Source organism: Chenopodium quinoa, unplaced genomic scaffold, assembly GCF_001683475.1.
Source record: "Chenopodium quinoa cultivar QQ74 unplaced genomic scaffold, ASM168347v1, whole genome shotgun sequence".
In the NCBI taxonomy this organism is placed as follows: Eukaryota; Viridiplantae; Streptophyta; class Magnoliopsida; order Caryophyllales; family Amaranthaceae; genus Chenopodium; species Chenopodium quinoa.
In genome coordinates, this window is record NW_018744066.1 from 1,186,495 (window position 1) to 1,202,727 (window position 16,233).

At 42.7% G+C, this 16,233-nt stretch overlaps 1 long non-coding RNA gene across 1 annotated transcript; it reads right to left on the minus strand.

The window, feature by feature from the left end:
* Window positions 1–359: 359 nt before the first annotated feature.
* LOC110691109 lies at window positions 360–2,640 on the minus strand. Its single transcript, XR_002505200.1, has 4 exons — window positions 2,547–2,640; window positions 2,352–2,475; window positions 1,885–1,956; window positions 360–1,687 (listed from the first exon to the last, which is right to left on the minus strand). It is a non-coding gene; the product is annotated as an uncharacterized LOC110691109 (long non-coding RNA).
* Window positions 2,641–16,233: the final 13,593 nt, after the last annotated feature.

Sequence of the window (16,233 nt, forward strand, 5' to 3'; positions counted from 1 at the left end):
AAAAAATTCATCAAAGCATAATTAACAAAATACGAGTAAAATTCATCGGAGCATAATTAACAATTTAACAATTAGAGTACTCAAAAAGTTTGGCCATGGATATACTCCATTACTCCGTATCAAATTTGTCTCTCCCTCTCTTAAGCAACAAATCCATGACCAAACATTACTAAGACAAGTCTATTAAAATTCAAATGGCACAACTTGCATAATAATTCACAATAAAGAAGTGACCCATTTAGAGCATAGCCATCCGTTGCCCTTTTGTAATGGGAATGAAGAAAGAGAAATTGAAATAATATTATAAAATACAAAAAATAGTATTTTTGGAGAGAGAAATGTCATGACCTGATCATGATCATGGCCATGACCTCTAGCAAATGGTGGGCAAAAGATGAGGGTGTGCCACTTGTCTTATAATAATTGGTCTATAGTGTTATTTTTAATATTCTTTTTAATGCTTTATGTGCATAAAATATTTATGACTAGGGCAACTAATGACTTTGCTCTTAGTCTATAAATGGAAAAGGAATATTTGTGTTCTGTTAAGGCATGATATTTTGATGTATATTTCACCCTTCAAAAGACGGATGTACCCTTAGATTTGCTTCCCATGTCAATCTGACTGATCATCCGTATTTCCCCTATAAATATACTCTGTAATTCTCATCAAAAATAAAAATACTCATCCGTAAAAAAATTCTGTGAAAAAAACAAAACCCCTATAAATAATACTCTCTAATTCTCACCAAAAATAAAAATACTCATCCGTAAAAAAGACAAATTACAGTACATAATGATAGTAATTTGAAAATTATTATAATTTATGATGAATTTATTCAGAAATTAGCACAAAAAAGACAGCAAGAAAATACCTATGCTTAGTTGATATTCAGTGGCTACACTATTTTCCGGCAAGAGGGCTAGTTCAGGCCAACCTTCTCCTGCTTCTCGCCGGAGACCGGAGGTTATCAAGGAGATAGTGTACTGTGAGCTACTCAGCTGTGTGACCCTTCAGAATGCTTTGTACTTCATATTTTCTTTGGTTTTCTAATTTTAAAGAGTAATGCCAAAAAAAAAAAAAAAAAAAATTCCCTAAGACTCTTTTTGGCTGTAGTGTTTTGACCAATCTAAACATTACGGAGTACTAGAAAACAAGTAAGAGTTATTTTTTTTAACACAAGTAAGAGTATTTAGCCACTGATTTGAGTAGTGACCAGTGCCTTAGCCGTAGAGGACTAGCGTTTACGGATAACGGGTAGTATTTATCATATTTTGGTTACTTTTTAGGAAAAATTGTAAATAATAATCTCAATTTTGCTCCATTTTCTTTTAATAATCCCAACTTTGGATTATTCTAGAATAATCCCAACTTTAAGGGTTGTTTTTTTTCTTCAATCCCAAACCGGTCAACAAAAGTCAACGACCTCTAATAGTAGGTTACGTTACACGTGTCAGCTTGATAACAAACATCCATACAAAAAGAGAATAAGAAGCACTCACCAAAGAACCGATAACATTTTCTACCCACTACAATTCCTTTAACAGCAACCTAGTTGAAAATTGGATTCTGCATCACAGACTCTGCTCCTAGGTTCTCTGTTTTTTTTCCATAAACTTAATTATCATTACATTTTTCATCTCCATTTTTCTGCAAGAGTGTAGCTGCATTGTCCAGATACGGACCCTGCATCATAAATATGAAAAGATCAGCAGGGAGGAGCAGTTAAAAAAAATCATACAATTGAATTATTCATAAAATTGAAAGGGGCAGTAAAAAAAGACTAACATTATTGACAATGCAGACAATGGCATATACGAAAGCAACCTTGGAAAGCATAATCTAAATCTTCAACTATTAAAAAACACGACGAAATTACAAACCTTGAAGTGACTATTTCCTTCTGAATCAATATGACAATGGTAGTTGTACCTCTCTCCAGTATCCCAGTTCATCTGTGAGATTCAAAAAGTATATTAAAACAATGGTACGATACAGACCAGGCTATCATACTGAACAAAGGAAATGACTTGCACCATCCTCTAGCTTTATTTAATAAATGTCAATGTGCTTTGGCAATCTGTTGTAAACTTTGCTGAATAAAGAACTCTCACATGAAATGTAACATGCAATCATCCTAGATGCATGTGGGTATAAGTGGTATAACCATACTCTAAAGTAGAAATAATTACACCGAATTGCCTAACAGTTCATATGGGGGCATATATACGTACAATATTTTCCCATGGTATCTGAGTAAGCAAATTTGACCTTTTGTACTAGCAAATATATGCGCCACGACCATACCTACTCAAACATGACAAAATAGCAATTGAAATCATTATTTGACCTTATTAACTCGCTCTTTTTCCGGGTCTATGCCATTATGGTTCCAAATCTCGATCTCAAACTGCCTCATACCAAGTCTTTGGTAACTCAGAATTACATCAGCAGAAACATCCTTTAACTTGTCCCTGCACAAAATTCACCCATCAATATTCGAACACGCAATCAACTCAATACAAGAGACCAGATTAGACATTACCATCCAATGTAATTGAAAAGTAAGAATGTCTTCCGAAATTCAAGTGTCTCAAGTGCATCTAACACTATCCCTTTTACTCTTCAGCACAACTGGCTTCTCTTTATGGGGCACTTAAGGTGCAGTTTTTAATAATCAGCCAAATTCTTTGAATCCATCACAAAATAAAGTGTAGACAAACCTCATTAATTCACAAAATAATGTCTTGAACTCTTGTGTATTGGGAGGTCAGACCTCAAATTTTAAGGACCTGTTTGGGTCCAATTTAGTCAAAATTGGGCCTGAGCACTAAATGATCCAATTAAAAGCCCAAGGTCAAGGTTCAACTCTCCAATTGCTCAAAAGTCAAAAGTCAGCCCACAAAGTAAGCCAATTGGGCTAAAGCCCAACCTCTCCAAATATGATGAGGTATAAAAGCCCTCATATTAACACATTCAAGGAGAGAGTCATATTCTTACATAAGACATCTCATAACATCGTATACACTATCAGACACAACAACACATGCATCATCACATACATTATCTCATACACGGATTATTCCAACTCATATGCTCATTCTTGCATTGAGAAATACTCCACAAAAGCCTCAAGCTACAAACTCTCTTGCATAGTGTCTTCCTTTTTACACATTGTACTGACTTTAGCATCGGAGGGGCCTTCCTCGGAAACACCCCCGAGGCTAGTTTACGTGTGTTCACTGTGCAGGAAACCTTCGGCCCAACACAGCTTGGATCGAATCCAGTCTTCTCCATTTTAGTGGACCTTCGGCAAGGTCCCATTGTTTTCAACCGAAACAATTTGGCGCCGTCTGTGGGGAAGACTTTCAAAAATCTTTAAGCCAAATTCCTAACCAGGATCATCTTGCAATTATCTTAGCAGCCATGGCTAAGAACCGCAAGAGCAAAAGCCTCCGTCAAGGAGCGGGCGAAAAGCCTAAAACCCCTACACCATCGCCCTCGCCGGACCGGAACTCTCCCAAGGGTGCCGGCTCGGGGGGAGGATCACACAAGGAGGATTCCCTATCTCCTATAATGCATGACTCTCAATATAGGCCGGACCACTCTCGGTCTAGCAGGGGTCAGTCTGATCATAGGACATATTCGGTGTCCCGAAGCCAACCATCGGCTGCACGGCCTCATGCCCACACTCGGCCGGGGACCCCTTTGACGGGGCCCAGTTCGGAAGAGGTGGCAAGAGCGCTGGCAGTACTCATGGAGGCAATGAGGGCACAGAATATGCCACCGCCTCGTGATCGAACTCCTCCGCATACCCGGCATCAGCGGAGGAAGTTAGACCATGACGGTGGGAAGCTTCCTTCCTTCCGGGAACTGGAAGAGTGGGAGGAGGATTCTTGGAAAAATGAAAAACAGAGGAAGAAGAACTCTCAATTATTTAAAGGATCCTCATCCTCAAGACCAGCAGCGCATAAGAGCAGCAGCTCAGCTTCTCGGCCAGAATCTGCTCGCCGGGAACCTGAGACTGCTCGCAGAAGCGTCCTTGACCGACTCGGCGGCCAGGAACCGAGCGTGCGTAGTCGCCTCACGTTCCCTGCAGCCGAGGCCCAGACTTCCCAGCCAGGGACGAAAACCACTCCTACCTCTCTGAGAGGGCGGAGCGCGGTCCCTTCGGCCAGGAACAAGGGCAAGGCCATTATGCTTCCCGCTAGTTCACCATTCGAGCAATGGATACTAGAAGAGCGCGTACCCACGGTTAAAATACCGTCGCATATCACATATGACGGGACCACGGATCCGAAGGACCACGTGGCCTCGTATGAGGCTCATATGCATCTTTGCCCCAGATCCGAGGCAACTTGGTGCAAATATTTCCCAACCACTCTCAAGGGGGTCGCGCAAGCGTGGATCTCCAAGGGAGTAAGGCAAGGCTCCATAACAGGTTGGGATGATCTGTCCTCCAAGTTCAGGAGCAAGTTTTCCACGGCAAACCGCCGAGAAAAGACTACCGCAGAGCTCATGGGTCTGCAACAGGGGGAAACCGAAAGCCTCCGAGACTACCTGACCCGTTTCAGTAACGAGTCATCAAGCGTCTCTCAGCTGGACCAGGGGCTAGCTGTTTTTGCAATGCAGAATGGCCTTCAGCCAGGAAAATTCCTAGACTTCATGGTCATGCATACCCCGCAGACCTTGGAGGAAGCTCTTAGTGCTTCGGATAAGTTCATCCGAGCCGAAGAATGGAATAAAGCAAAAACCCAACCTCAATCCGGGGGAGGGAAACAGAGGCAAATACCCTTGTCTGAAGGCCAAGGCCATAAGGCAAAGGGAAAATCAAAGGCCTCGGAGCCATCTTCGGCCAGCGACCTAAAGAAGGACAGGTTTGCCTCATACACAGGCAGATACGAGTCCTACACTCCGCTCTCTCTTCCACGCGCCAAAATTTACAGTGTGACGAAGGAGGAGCAGAGTTACCGAAAGCCGAGACCACTCCCAGAGTGGTATCAGCGAAAAAATAAAAATCAGTGGTGTGAGTTCCACGAGTCTTCGGGCCACAACACTGAAGAGTGTATCCAGCTGAAGGACCAGATAGAAGACATGGTCCGGAAGGGATACTTGAAAAAATACATCGCGGATCACCGCGAGAAAAAAGAATCCGAAAGGTTAGCAAAGGACCCTCGGCAGGACCTTGATTTCCCCCGGAAAAACAGTAAAAAACCGGAGGGGAAATTCCCTCCGATCAATGTTATCTCGGGAGGAATATACTCTCGGAGGGAGCACAAGCGTCACCTTAGAGCTTTGACTCACCAGGTGAACAACGCTGACATTCAATCTCCCCAGTCGCCGGTGCCGAACATGACGTTCACAGCCGCCGACTGCCGGGGGATTACGTTCCCTCACGAGGATCCGTTGGTGATCATCGCCACGGTGGCCAACCACGACGTCAGTAAGGTCCTTGTTGACGGTGGCAGCGGAGCAAACATTCTGTTCCGAAAGGCCTACAACCAAATTAAGCTGAAGCCCAAGCACCTTACGCCGGTACCCTATCCGGTATCCGGGTTCAATGGGGCTTCAACTTATCCAGATGGGAAGGTGACACTTCCTGTCACCATCGGTTGCGATGAGGCAGCCCGGAACGTCATGATTGAGTTTTTGGTCATCGACGCTCCTTCAGTGTACAACGTGATTTTGGGGAGACCCATAATTCACGAGATCCAAGGGGTCGTCTCAACTTATCATCAGCTGATGATTTACGTCTCAGACGCCGGCTTCCCCGAAAGGACACAGGGCAACCAGAAGGACGCCCGAAGGTGCAACTACCTCAAGCCATCCAGTAGTCGCCCAGATAACGACAAGGATGAGGAGGAGAAAGAAAAAGAAAGAGAGCCAAGCACAAAAAAGCCGAAAGGCCTAAGTGCTTCGGCCCAAGGATCAGTGCCCAGAGAAAAAGGTCCCGAAAGGGAAAAGGTTGACTCTTCATCTGAGCCGAAAGACTCAGAGAGCCAGCCGAAGAACACAAAGACTGGGACACCTGCTGACATTGGCAGCAGACCAGATTCTGAAGAGTCCAGTCCATCAGCAATGGACATGGACCAACAGACTGAAACAGCAGAGTTGGCCGAAGGAGATGCTGAGAAATGTGTAACAATCGGGATGGACCTTGATCCTAACACCCGTTGTGAACTTATTCAGCTCCTGCGGGATAACAGAGATGTGTTTGCTTTCTCGGCAGCTGATATGCCCGGGATAAGTTCAGACCTCATCTCCCATAACTGAAGGGTCCATGCAAGGCCTCTCAAAATTGGGGATCTTGTCCTTCGGAATGCTGCTGCAGTTCAGAAAGGCCGAATCCATGGGAAGCTCTCAGCTACATGGGAGGGACCTTATGAAATTTATGATGAGCTTCAGCCAGGGACATACCGACTTCGGCAGTTGGATGGAACTGAGTTGAAGAATCACTGGAATGCTGATGTACTGAAAAAATACCATGTGTAAACCCTTCGGGGCAGAACAATCTTTGTAAGTACATTTTGAACTAATGACAGGCCTTGGAGCCGCCATTTATATAAAATTTACAACTGTTTATCCTTTCAAAATTTTCTTTGTTCTATCTACTCTTTGAGGGTTTTTTATTCAGCCTCGTCTGAAGCCTTCGCCTTCGGGTAACTGGGTTTCAGATTGCTGACAAAACCTGTCTTTTTAAAGAACACCGGTCTTTCAGCTGAAGTCAAACTTCAGTAAGACTTGTTCTCCAAAGACATGAGTCCATGGACAATTCTGGGATATTGCCTTAACTGAGCCTTGTATCCCAGAGAGCCATTATCCGAAACATTGCCTTAAGTTGGCCCTGTGTTTCGGGTATCCATTTTTCAAAGATAGCCAGAAAATCAAGGATAACAGCAACAGTTGAAAATTTTTAAATCAGCCTCGTCTGAAACCTTCGCCTTCGGGTAACTGGGTTTCAGATGGCTTACAAAACTCAGTCTTTTTAAAGAACACTGGTCTTTCAGCTGAAGTCAAACTTCAGTAAGACTTGTTCTCCAAAGACATGAGTCCATGGACAATTCTGGGATATTGCCTTAACTGAGCCTTGTATCCCAGAGAGCCATTATCCGAAACATTGCCTTAAGTTGGCCCTGTGTTTCGGGTATCCATTTTTCAAAGATAGACAGAAAATCAAGGATAACAGCCTTTTTAAATCAGCCTCGTCTGAAACCTTCGCCTTCGGGTAACTGGGTTTCAGATGGCTTACAAAACTCAGTCTTTTTAAAGAACACTGGTCTTTCAGCTGAAATCAAACATCAGTAAGACCTGTTCTCCAAAGACATGAGTCCATGGACAATCCTGGGATATTGCCTTAACTGAGCCTTGTATCCCAGAGAGCCATTATCCGAAACATTGCCTTAAGTTGGCCCTGTGTTTCGGATATACGTCTTCTTTAAGAACGCTGGTCTTTCAGCTGAAGTCAAATTTCAGTAAGACTTGTTCTAAAGAGGTTAGTCCCAGAAAGCTAATATCCCAAGCATTGCCTTCAGTTGGCCCTGTGTTTCGGATATCCAACTTTCAGACAATCTTCAGTAAGACTTGTATCCCAGAAGCATTGCCTTCAGTTGGCCCTGTGTTTCGGATATCCAACTTTCAGACAGTCAATCTTCAGTAAGACTTGTATCCCAGAAGCATTGCCTTAAGTTGGCCCTGTGTTTCGGATATCTATTTTGAAGAAGTTCAGAAATTGCTTATTCAACTAAAGTCATACTTCAATTTCTGTGGGGGCAAGAAGCACGCAGTGCAGCTATGTTCGGCAGAGTTGAAGAAAAGAAACAGTAAAGCATTCAAAAATAAAGCAACTGAAGAAAAAATTTTTGAGCTACAAGTTCAATAATACAGTATCGGCAGCCGCCCACAAGCGGAAAATAACAGCTGCCGAAATACGTACATAAGCAAAAAAATAAAACTGCTGTACGACAAGGCAAGCTGAAGCAAAAAACAAGGCAAAAAACTCAGAAAGCGGCAAGTCTAAAGTTAAGCACATGATGAACCGCAAGATTCTGAAGACGACTGCCCGAGTTCCTATGCTTCAGCCGGGGGATCAGACTGATCAGCGTTGAGTCCCATGGTGGCCTCAGCCCCAGCAGCCGAAGAGGCGGGCTTTGCATTTTGCCGAGCCTCCCTTTCCCTCTGCTCAGCTTCCAACTCCAGTCTTTCAGCTTCCTCTTCGGCTTCCTCAGCCTTAAGAATTTCAGCTTCAGCTGGAGTTGCATACTTCATGTGAGGGTCTTCGGGATTTTGGACCCACTCAGCACATTTAGACCAGTCCAGCTTCGGCTCAGCATGAAGGCAGAGTCTTCGGCATACTCGGAATCCGTTTCTGAAACCCATCTCATATTCCTCTTGGGTGTAAACACGGACTTTGAGTAAAGCCTCAGCATCAGCCAGCTTCTTCTGGGTCTCCTCCAAGTCTTCCTTGGATTTCTTCAGCTGTTCAGCGACTTTGGAGGAGGAACCCTTCAGCTCATTCAGCTCTTGCTGAATTTGGAAAGCCTTTGTCTGAGCTTGGGCCACTTCAACTTTCTGGATCAGCAGTTGATCCTCAGCCTCTTGGAATTTAGCTCTTTGAGCTTCAGCAGCAGCAGCAGCCTCTGAGAGTTGGACGTCTTTGGCCAAGAGCAACTCTTCAGCAGCCATTCGGCTGGCTTCAAGAGCCTCTAGACGCTGCTGCACTTCAGCTTGTGCAGCAGTTCCTTCTTGAATTCGGCTCTCAATAGCAGCCTTGAATTTGGAGACGTCCACTCCCATATGCTCCTGGAGGAATTTTTCCCCTTCCATCAGTGGGGGAAAAACCTCCATCTCCATAGCATCGCAGAAGGTTTTCAGAGCTTCGGCAGCTTTTTTACCGTACTCCTCAACCTCCTGCTGCTTCTCTTCAGCTGCTGCTTGCTTCAGCTTAGCAAGCTTAACTTCCTCTTCAGCCACCTTCCTTTCGTGCACAGCAGCGTCTACCCTATCTTGTAGGGTATCAATCAGCTCTACAGTGAGAGTCTGATTGTGCACGAACTGAAAACAGGAAGAAAAAAATAAAAATAAGCAATAAAAAAAAATAGAGCTGAATTTCGGAGGGAATGAAGGAAAATTACCTGCATCATCAGCAGTTGGTTAGACCTGGCTGGGTCAGGAACTGATCTACTGGATTCGCCCATCCCAGCAGTGGCCTTCAGCGACCAGATCCTTGCCCTGTCTACTTCGGACATGCCAGCAAAACTGCCGAAGTAGGCTTCAGCTCCTTCTCGGTTTTGACCCCATATGAGGTCCCAGATGTGATCTGGGATTGGAATTCGGGGGGCCGAGAAACCCATTTCTCCAGAATGCAGAGTCTGGAAAGAAGGGAAGGACGACGATGGAGCTTGATTAGCTTTGGTTGTCTCAGCATCGTCCTTCTCAGAGGAGTCAAGTACTATGACCTCCTCTTCTTCAGGGGTGAGGACGAAGGCCTCAACCTCTCTTGCGATATCTGCCGTGAAGCCTTCAGCACTTGACATCACGGCATCTTTATTTCCGTGCTCAGCAGCACTCTCCTTGATTTCTTCTTGGACCCCTCCCTTAGGTTCGGGAGTCCTCTGATCCACCTCCATCTCAGGAGGTGGCGGAGGGGTCTTTTGAGGAGATTGGGGTGTTGGCTGGGGAACCCTCGGCGATCCATTGCCTTCCTCAGGTTCCCTTATTGCGACGCCGATGGTCATCGGCCTCTGCTGAAAGTCATGAGGGCCGATGATGGCCATCCTTCGGCGCCTTTTCAGAAGAGGCTGCTCGTCCATATCTGAGTCTGAAGACTCTTGTATTTGATCTTCGGGACGAACAGGAGCTTTGCCTTCTCTGTGTCTGTTACTCTCTTCAGACTGTAACAGACAGGGGGGAAGAAGAGTGTGAGTAAAAAAAAAAAAAAAAAAAAAAAAAAAAAAAAAAAAAAAAAAAAAAGAAGAAAAGAAAAAAGTTGTCTGAAAGCTCACCGAGGTCTTCAGCAAAGCCTCGTCTTCTTCAGCTGCTCTAGCTGCAGCTTCGGCTTCAGCAGCTCTGGAGGACCCTTCTCCTCCTTCACAAGCCTCAAGTACCCGTGCAACCTCTTCGGCTGTGCGGGCAGCTTCAGCTTCTTCGTTCAGCAGCTGAAACCAAGGGTCTCTCTTCTTCCACCAAGGCTTCTGCCTCTGATACAGAGCAACAGCCTCAATTTGGAAGTGGGAAGAGTCCAGATGAACTTCCCTATGCCTCGGCTCAGTGATAGACGGGGCCCGTTCAGTTACAACTCGCTCTCGGTTAACACCAAGACGAGCGTAGTTAATACCAACGTTGGTCTCGTCCCGCTCTGAAAAAAGGAAAGGGAAAAAGTTTAGCTCAGATATGTTGGCACAGCATAAAAAAGCAAAGCGAGAGAAGAAAAAGAGGTAGTTAAAAGCCTCGGCCCCAGCCGAAGAAGCTTACCATCCTTAAACTTTCGGCTGAGGCCAACAGCTGCTAGCATATTCTCTTGGAAAACGTAATGCGTATCGGGGAGCCAAGTCTCCGGGATATGCTGCATTCGACCACTCCCCCCCGGGTTCGGCAGCTTGCCGAAGATATGTTGCTGATCCAGGTTCGGATCCGCCCCGTTATCTGCGGGGGGACCTAGACTTCCCATTTCGGGATCAGGCTCAGCTAAGTACCGGGGAGCGCTGAAGACGCAAGGGTGGCCCGGATCTATGGGTGCCCTAACCCAAATCCATTGACCTCTCCAGTCCTTGTCTGAAGAGTCATTTGGCCACATGGTCAAGTATTGGGGCCGGGACTCAATCCGATACCACCCAGAACCATGGCTTCCGTGCCCACTCTGAATATTTGGCACTAGCCGATGGAGCTTTCTGAAGCAGTGCAGGTTCGGCACGTATCTGAAGAACTTGCAGACCCATAAGTATGTCATCACCCTTCGGATGCTGGTGGGGGTTAGCTGACATAGGGAAATGTTGTAATGGATCAGCAAGTCTCGGACGAAAACGTCCAAAGGGAACCTCAGCCCATACTGAAGCTGTCTCGTGTACACCCCCACATACCCCGGGGGTGGACGATGGATTCTATCGGATGCTGAGGGCATTCGGCACCAATATCCATCAGCTTCAAAAATGCCGTAGTGCAACTCAATTTGCTCGGCAAATCGATATTGATCGGCGTTCTCTACCCACCATGAGTAGGGGCGGTTCTTTATCATGGCCGAAGCGACTTCGGCATTCTCCCACTCTGAAAACCCAGGGAGGATATCCCAAAGGACAGCGGGAATTTCATCGTCCCGTCCAGAAGCACTCGGCTCATCCGTTCTTTGAGGAGGAGCCGAGGAAAGGGGAGTCGCCCTAATCCCATCAGCAGGGTCAGACTCCGGCCTTCGACCATTCCAGGTCCCAATCCTATTCCTAGGATCGGGAATCGGCCTTGCTCTTCTTGGAGCACGGGCTCTACCTCTAACTCCTCTTGCCATGGACTATTTCGAAGAGAAAAGTCGAAAGAAGAGGGGAAGGAGTTCGAATTCGAAGAAAAATAAACTGAAATCAAAGGAATTTACCTAATCTGAAGCGAAAGTTGCCGATTTACGAGTTCGTAGTGGCAAGTCTCAGCTTCTAAGCTCAATGCTCGGGGGAATTTGCGAAGTTTTGATACGGATTCTTGGATTCTCTCTCGAAGAATTCTGGGTTTGTGTTGGTGAATCAGTGAGGAGAATGACGCGCCTCTGTTTATATCTCCAGGTACGGGATACGAAGAGTCTGTGCTTTAATTTCTCTTAAGTACCCACTAAGTAACCATTAAACACATGTCTTGTGATTAAACCGCCCATTATCCGTCCAACTTCCGCAAATCATTAACCGTTGTTATCTCATTAATTACGGTTTAAATTCAAATTTTTGGATCAATTAAATCATTTACTTCCCTCCTTTTCTGAGTTAAATCAAACCCGACCCGTCATTCTTCCGAATCGGGTCTGGGGGGCAAGTTGTTTGGGTCCAATTTAGTCAAAATTGGGCCTGAGCACTAAATGATCCAATTAAAAGCCCAAGGTCAAGGTTCAACTCTCCAATTGCTCAAAAGTCAAAAGTCAGCCCACAAAGTAAGCCAATTGGGCTAAAGCCCAACCTCTCCAAATATGATGAGGTATAAAAGCCCTCATATTAACACATTCAAGGAGAGAGTCATATTCTTACATAAGACATCTCATAACATCGTATACACTATCAGACACAACAACACATGCATCATCACATACATTATCTCATACACGGATTATTCCAACTCATATGCTCATTCTTGCATTGAGAAATACTCCACAAAAGCCTCAAGCTACAAACTCTCTTGCATAGTGTCTTCCTTTTTACACATTGTACTGACTTTAGCATCGGAGGGGCCTTCCTCGGAAACACCCCCGAGGCTAGTTTACGTGTGTTAACTGTGCAGGAAACCTTCGGCCCAACACAGCTTGGATCGAATCCAGTCTTCTCCATTTTAGTGGACCTTCGGCAAGGTCCCATTGTTTTCAACCGAAACAGGACCTAACTACAAATTGACAACTCTACTACTGTAATATCACCCGCACAAATTATAATGAATTTTTTTCGGCATGACAATTAGGATTTTTTTTAAATAACCACCCCTCACCTCTTTTTCGAATTTTTAAAATAACCACCTCATTTAAAAATTAAGTTAGAATTCACCCTCCATTGCATGTGTTCGACCAATTTTCAATCAATTGGGCCCACCTAATGGCTATTTTTTTCATTTTATATACTCAGAGTCTCGATTCTTTTTTCCACAATTCAGTCATAGGAAATTCGGTTTTTAACCCAAATCAGTCATAGGAAATTCAGTTTTCAACTGAGATATGATTCCCTTACGCAACCTGTCAGAAGATGTAGCTAATATAATATCATCAACATAAAGAAGCAAATATGTCATATCATCATCTTGTCGAAAAGTAAAAAGATAGTTGCCACTTTTAGCAATGATAAACCCCAATCTAACTAGAAAATTCGCAAAGCGTTGGTACCAAGCTCAAGAAGCATGCTTCAACCCATATAGAGCTTTACGAAGTTGACAAACATAGGTGGGTGCTTTTCGATCAACAAAACCCGGAGTTTGATGCATATAACCTGTTTCCTGTAAGTCACCATATAAAAAGACATTTTTGACATCTAATTGATGAGTCAACCACTTTGTAGCCAAAGTTAAGCTAAGAACAGTGCGAATAGTAGTGGCCGGTTTAACTACCGGACTGAAAGTCTCATCACAATCTATACTAACTTCTTGCAACATGTCATCACGGACAAGACGAGATTTGTGTCTTTCAAGGTCACCATTAGACCTGTACTTGTGCTTAAATAACCACATACATTTAACAATGTTCACCCCCGTAGGCATAGGTACCAAATCCCAAGTCCCCGTTTTAATAAGAGCATCAAATTCATCTTGCATTGCCGCATTCCAGTTAGGGTCATTAAGAGCATTTTTTATGTCTTAGGGAGCGGTGATTTATGTGAAGGGATGATCATATTTACTTGGTGGTATCTGGGGTTTGGTTTAAAAATTTCGTGGTGACTACGAGTCACACGAGGGGAAGGTGGTGGGGGTGAGTGGGCTGAATGGGCATGATGCCCTCAATGGCGGGGGCGTATATAGGGGTGAAAGTTATGTCTGCGGTTTGGATTATAGCCAAAAATGGATCCAATCTAAATTAATTCAATGATTCGGTTTTGAAAATTTCAATCCGAATCCAAACCGAATAAAGATTCAATCCAATCCAAACCGAATTAATTCGGTTTTCAAATTAGAATCCAATCCAATCCGAAATTTGTTCCCTTCTTTTGCAACTTTACCAGGAAAATTCCTACAATCATTCAACCTCTTATTGTTAACTACATTCTTTGTAAGAGAGTAAGATATTGAGAAAGGAGAATTAGTTTTTTTCTACTTTATATATGAAAGGTGAAAGGGGTTGGATACTTTTAAAAAAGAAAATGAGCTTAAAGTAATGGGTCATCGAAATTCAGTTTTCGATTTTTTAAACCTCAAATTGAATCCAAGCCATAATCCATATTTTTTCATTTTTCCAAACCAATCCAATCCGAATTAAAAGTATATTAAAAAGATGAAGGTTACAGAAATGCACATGTTAAGGTGGATATGTGGAAACACTTTAAGGGATATAATCAGAAATGAGGTTATTCGCAAGAAAGTAGGTGTGGCAGGCATTGTAGATAAACTAAGGGAAAATCGTTTGCGCTGGTTTGGTCATGTAAGACGGAGACCCGAGGGCACACCGGTGCGAAGAGTAGAAGAGTGGGACCATGGAGGGATTAAACGAGGGAGAGGGAGACCAAAAATGACTTGGTTGGAAGGAGTTAGGAAGGATATGAAGTGCATGGATTTGCATGAAGAAGGATTTATGTTGATGACTACACGGAATAATCATTTTTGTTGATGACTACACGGAATAATCATTTGGATCGTAAAGGATGGAGGAGAAAGATTTATGTTGATGACTACACGGAATAATCATTTTTGTTCATGTTAGTCGACCTCACTTTTGGGATTAAGGCTTTGATTGATTGAATCCAATCCGAATTAAAAATAAATTCAAATCGAATTACTAATTCGGTTTGGTTCGATTTTAATCTGAACTATTTTCACCCTAGGCGTATATGAGGAATTGCATGTAGTTGGAGTAATGGGTTGGATTGGTGAATTTAAAGAATTAGAGGAAGTGGGTTGTTTTGGTGAGGTGGGCTGGAAAGGAAGGTTAGTGGAATTGGGTTGATTTGTGCGCAAGGGAGAAGTGGGGTGTGTTAGTGGGCCGTTTTTGAGATTTCATGTGCGGCGAACTAATATATTTGGGCCCTTTATTTATTTATATATATATATATATATATATATATATATATATATATATATATATATATATGTTTTGTGTGTGCAAATATTAGGGCCTTATAAATTTAGTAGTATGTATTTTTTTTTCTATGTAGAAGGAAATTTCTTTTTAATACTTGGAAATCTGGTTGTAAGAGAATGATTTCAAAAAAATGGTTTCGAAAAAAAAAGAAGTCCAAGAAGAAAGAATTAAAAACCTTTTGTGGCTGGAAGGAATTACCCAAAAAAAAAAAAGATAGAAAGGAAATCACCTTCTTTTTTTTTTAAAAAAAAAAAAAAGAGAGAGAATAAGAAGAATACTATAAAAGAACCTAAGAATCCTTGAACGGATGACTAGAGAGCAAAGTGAGAAATACACATAACTAGAACAACCATCAAGCCACGCCTAAACCACAATACCATATGCATTATGCAACCCTCAAAAAAAAAAAAAAAAAAAAGGATTTTTTGACTTTTACCACCAAAAAAATCAAAAATATGTTTTTTACCACCAAAACTTCTAAAACTTTTATTTTACCACCAAATAAAAAATTAAAAATTGTTTTTTACCACCTGTCGTCAAAAACCTAACGGAATTTTTTAAATTCTTCGATTTTCGTGTCAAACACAAACTCTTCATGGGTTTTAGGGGGCACTTTAGCCCTATGAATCCAATTTGAGATCAGAATTGACAAAAAATGATCGAAAATACCTCATTTTGCGTGTTTAAAAAAACCTCTATTTGCGTGAAAACACCAAACGAGACATTTTCGATCATTTTTTGTCAATTTTGAGTTTTTGACATCAAATTGGACCCATAGGGCCAAAGTGCCCCCCTAAACCTATGAAAAACATTTTTTGCGCACAAAATTCGAAGTAATTTTTTTTTAACCGTTAGATTTAACGGTTTTCATGACGTTTGGTGGTAAAAAACAATTTTTAGAATTTTTTTTTGGTGGTAAAATAAAAGTTTTAGAAGTTTTGGTGGTAAAAAACAATTTTTTGATTTTTTTTTGTGATAAAAGTCAAAATTTCCTTTTACAATGTACTCTTTCTATTCCAGAAAACTCGATACACTTTACACTTTGAAGATGAAAAAAAAAAAGAAATAAAAATGTAAATAGATAAAGAGAAGAGAGGTGGAAGGTAAGAGGGAAAGAAGGCCTTAAAAAAGAGGAGGACGTGAATGGCACTTATTCAATAATAAGGATGGTTTAATTTAATGGGGCAAATGATGATGCACTAATATTATTGATTGATGACTTTTCAAAATAATAATTTAGCATTATTTTATCTCTCTTCCTATTTATGACTTGTGATCA